The sequence below is a fragment of the Cibotium barometz genome, unplaced genomic scaffold (genome assembly GCF_041138505.1).
Source record: "Cibotium barometz isolate CiBa-2024 unplaced genomic scaffold, ASM4113850v1 ctg461, whole genome shotgun sequence".
Lineage (NCBI taxonomy): Eukaryota > Viridiplantae > Streptophyta > Polypodiopsida > Cyatheales > Cibotiaceae > Cibotium > Cibotium barometz.
In genome coordinates, this window is record NW_028229443.1 from 65,001 (window position 1) to 70,000 (window position 5,000).

The window sequence follows — 5,000 nt, forward strand, 5'->3', positions numbered from 1 at the left end:
TACCATTCCTTGATCGATGACACTGAGGTGGTCCCTTCAACTAGAGAAAGTGAAGCATTTGGAAGGGATGCCACGTATGCTTTCATAACATCAGTGAATACCTGCAACAGTGGCTTCACGATGTCTTTGGCAGTTTCCTTCGTAAAGAAGGACCCATCATCTCCTCGGCATGCAGTGAAATGGCGAGAGAAGTCATAAAGAGCAGCTGCAAATAGGCTAAAGTCGACCTTGGACAAAACTTTTTCATCAGCACCTGTAATCCTTTTATGAAAGGTTGCATCTTCTTGCTTCTTTTGGAAAGCCCTGATTATTCTTCCAGCAGAGGTGGTGCAAGCATCTTGATTTCATCCTTAAAGAAACTACCTATACCACTCTCAACTTGCCTCAAACATTCAAAAGACATTACAAGAGGAGATGTACCCGTTTCTAAGATGTCGTGCCCCAACTTCAAAGCAGGAATCTCTATGTCTGCAACAGACTTTATCTTTGTAGCTAGAAGTTTGACCACCTTTTCCACTGCAGATAGGTTAGGCTTCTCCAAGTACTGGAGCAATCCATCAATGTCGTCTTTCTCTGCTAAGCGATCAACATGGTGAAGGGTGCTGCTTCTATGAGAGACATAGAGAGAATTTGGGGACAGGCTTTCATTGGCAAACACTTGTTTTCCTTTCACGACAGGTTTTCCTTCCAGTACGATCGTGGCAAGCAGCTGATCAGATGAAACTCTGACGGGGGAACCATCAAACAGTAACCCCTTGGCCTCCATAAGAGAGAGAGAGAGAGAGAGAGAGAGAGAGAGAGAGAGAGAGAGAGCGCGCCAAGAAACTGAGAGCAACAGACAGAAAATTAAACGTAATTTCTTTTTTACCTTGACTAATAACTAACATTGTTACACAAAAGCAAGCAAGTAGAACACTGCGCCTTGGCAATGTTCTATTGGACAAATCAAGGTTAAAAAAAGCTACCTGCTGTAGGTTGCGCATCAAATAGCTTACACACATGACTTTTAGCAGCGGACTTTTTGGACAAATCAAGGTAAAAAAAAGCTGATGAGGAGGATGATGAAGAGGGTCCGAAACAAACCTGTCATGGCGATGGTGATGATGATGAGGGTGGGGAGGGTCTATAGCATATGCATGGGGATGAAAATGATGTGTAGGAGGAGGGTGCGCAGAGGAAGAGGGTCTCCCGTCTGCAAGTGCTTGATATGGAGGTAATGGAGGCGCAGAAGCCTTAAAGGCAATAGCTGTGTGGATCGAAAGTGCAGGCAAGCAGGTAGCAGGCAGTAGTAGCAGGTCATTCCTTAGACCTACTAGCAAAGCTTCTCAGGTTCAACACGAAAGAGGGGAAATTTTCAGCCTTTCCCTTTTGTCAACGAAAAATAGGATTTTGTTTACCTTGATGAATATGATGACCAGCTCATAATGATAGTAAAACCAAGTCATGACAGCACAAATTTGTAACATATGCATAAGCACAAAGCATAAACAATAAGCGCTTATGCATAAGCACAATGCATACGAACTTAGCGCTTTTGCATAAGCGATATGCATAAACACTGGAGCGCTTATGCATAGACATTGAGCGCTTATGTATAAGCGATATGCATAAACATTGAGCGCTTATGCATAAGTGCTTATGCATAGGCACTGAGCGCTTAAACGTGAGCGATATGCATAAACACTGAGCGCTTATGCATAGGCACTTAGCGCTTTTGTATAAGCGATATGCATAAACACTGAGCGCTTATGCATAAGCGCTTATGCATAAGCGCTCAGTGTTTATGCATATCGCTTATACAAAAGCGCTAAGTGCCTATAGCTTTTGCATAAACGATAAGTACTCAATGTCTATGCATAAGCGCTTATGCATAAGCGCTCAGTGTTTATGCATATCGCTTATACAAAAGCGCTAAGTGCATATGCATAAGCGCTCAATGTTATGCATATCGCTCACGTTTAAGCGCTCAGTGCCTATGCATAAGCACTTATGCATAAGCGCTCAATGTTTATGCATATCACTTATACATAAGCGCTCAATGTCTATGCATAAGCGCTCCAGTATTTATGCATATCGCTTATGCAAAAGCGCTAAGTGCGTATGCATTGTGCTTATGCATAAGCGCTTATTGTTTATGCTTTGTGCTTATGCATATGTTACAAATTTGTCCTGTCATGACTTGGTTTTACTATCATTATGAGCTGGTCATCATATTCATCAAGGTAAACAAAATCCTATTTTTCGTTGACAAAAGGGGAAGGCTGAAAATTTCCCCTCTTTCATGTTGAACCTGAGAAGCTTTGCTAGTAGGTCTAAGGAATGACCTGCTACTACTGCCTGCTACCTGCTTGCCTGCACTTTCGATCCACACAGCTATTGCATTTAAGGCTTCTGCGCCTCCATTACCTCCATATCAAGCACTTGCAGACGGGAGACCCTCTTCCTCTGCGCACCCTCCTCCTACACTTCGGACCCTCTTCATCATCCTCCTCATCAGCTTTTTTTACCTTGATTTGTCCAAAAAGTCCGCTGCTAAAAGTCATGTGTGTAAGCTATTTGATGCGCAACCTACAGCAGGTAGCTTTTTTTAAGCTTGATTTGTCCAATAGAACATTGCCAAGGGGCAATATTCTACTTGCTTGCTTTTGTATAACAATGTTAGTTATTAGTCAAGGTAAAAAAGAAATTACGTTTAATTTTCTCTGTCTGTTGCTCTCAGTTTCTTGGTGCACGCGCTCTCTCTCTCTCTCTCTCTTATGGAGGCCAAGGGGTTAATGTTTGATGGTTCTCCCGTCAGAGTTTCATCTGATCAGCTGCTTGCCACGGCCATACTGGAAGGAAAACCTGTCGTGAAAGGAAAACAAGTGTCTGCCAATGAAAGCCTGTCCCCAAATTCTCTCTCTGTCTCGCATAGAAGCAGCACCCTTCACCATGCTGATCGCTTAGTAGAGAAAGACGACATTGATGGATTGCTCCAGTACTTGGAGAAGCCTAACCTATCTGCAATGGAAAAGGTGGTCAAACTTCTAGCTACAAAGATAAAGTCTGTTGCAGACATAGAGATTCCTCCTTTGAAGTTGGGGCAAGACATCTTAGAAACGGGTATATCTCCTCTCGTAATGTCTTTTGAATGTTTGAGGCAAGTTGAGAGTGGTATAGGTAGTTTCTTTAAGGATGAAATCCAGATGCTTGCACCACCTCTGCTGGAACAATAATCAAGGCTTTCCAAAAGAAGCAAGAAGATGCAACCTTTCATAAAAGGATTACAGGTGCTGATGCAAAAGTTTTGTCCAAGGTCGACTTTAGCCTATTTGCAGCTGCTCTTTATGACTTCTCTCGCCATTTCACTGCATGCCGAGGAGATGATGGGTCCTTCTTTACGAAGGAAACTGCCAAAGACATCGTGAAGCCACTGTTGCAGGTATTCACTGATGTTATGAAAGCATACGTGGCATCCCTTCCAAATGCTTCACTTTCTCTAGTTGAAGGGACCACCTCAGTGTCATCGATCAAGGAATGGTATCATTTTTGCAAGATGCAGAACAAGCGGGACCACAAAGGGGGTCATTGTGCGGCATGGAGAGAGGGTCATGATGGTGAAAGTGAGAGGCTCAACCACATAAAAGAACTCTTCTCTCGAATGGTGAAGACCAACTTCAAAGAGCTTCAAGACTTTCCAATTTTGAAGCAATTTGTTGTACCGCATATGGAACAATACATTGCAATGAAGTGCAGAATCCCAAGAAAAGACCATTCTCTGTTCTGGCCTCAGATGATTCTGATAGCAATCTTGTGAATTGGGCCTCAGAAATGTAAGCTTTGCAGATTTTACTTTCATTGGAAGAATCGACCTTTTGTGTCCTTAGTGAGACGACATTACCTATATAGATTACTTTTATATGAGCCTTCTCAAAGGCAAGAACATAAAATTTGTTAATTTTTTACTTCCCTTGTGTCCTCGGGGGATGATGTATGTCACAAACACAGTTTTGAAGCATCTCACAAAATTGATGTGCAAGTGCTTTTTATTCTCTGTTTATTGAAAGCTGCTTTTCTAGCTTTTGAGAAGTATCATGATGCTGAATATGTGATCTCTCTCTCTCTCTTCCTTCTTGCTCTCGCTCCAGTGCTCACCAAGGGACCAAAGTATCATGATGCTGAGTATGTGATCTCTCTCGCTCTCACTCCTTGCTCCTGCTCCAACAACGAGTATCAGAGCAAGAGCAGACAGTTTTGCTGACACGAGATCAAGCTACTACATGAGCGCTTTGTGCTCAAGTTTGGGGCTGATTTGAGCCCATTCTAGAGAGAGATTTACAAGTGCATTCTCAGCCATGGTTGCCCTTGCATTTGCCCACAGATTGTGTGGGATTAATAGCACATTTTGCAAGTGTTTTACAGTTGTGTTTGCAGCCATAATGGAGCACATGTATGACAAGTTTTGGGTTGAGTTTTTCCCTCTTTGGTAGCTCTTTTGTAGGCCTTGAGTAGCCCTTTAGCTGCCCCTTGCTCCCCTTTGTCTTCCCCCTCAACCTCTTGAAGAGATTGGGCATAATTAGCAAGTCACTAAGCTATGACAATTTGACAGCACTTCAATACTTTGGTCATAACTTAAGCTAGGAATATCAAAATCCAAAACTTTGTTTTATCAAAATCTAGCTGACTCCAAGCTCTACAACTATGCAGAAGAAGTTATGGACTAATTTGAAGTGCAAGTGGGTTAAAAAATCAAAACTCAGAGGTTTATTTTTTGCAGCAGGTGTTGGTCATAGCAGGTGTAAATTTGCCACATAGCAGGTGGTTTTCAGCTTCTCCATTGAGTGCTCCTATAGCACATATTGTGCTCCCACATTCCCACATAGGTCTTATTGCAGTTTGAGTGTCATCTCTTGCAAATCTGTGTGTTGCACAAAAACTTTTTATGTTGCGTGTTTTGCAGACATTGAGAGCATGTTTTGCTCTATGTATGCTTATTGTTGTTGAGCTCTATTTTGTGAGTG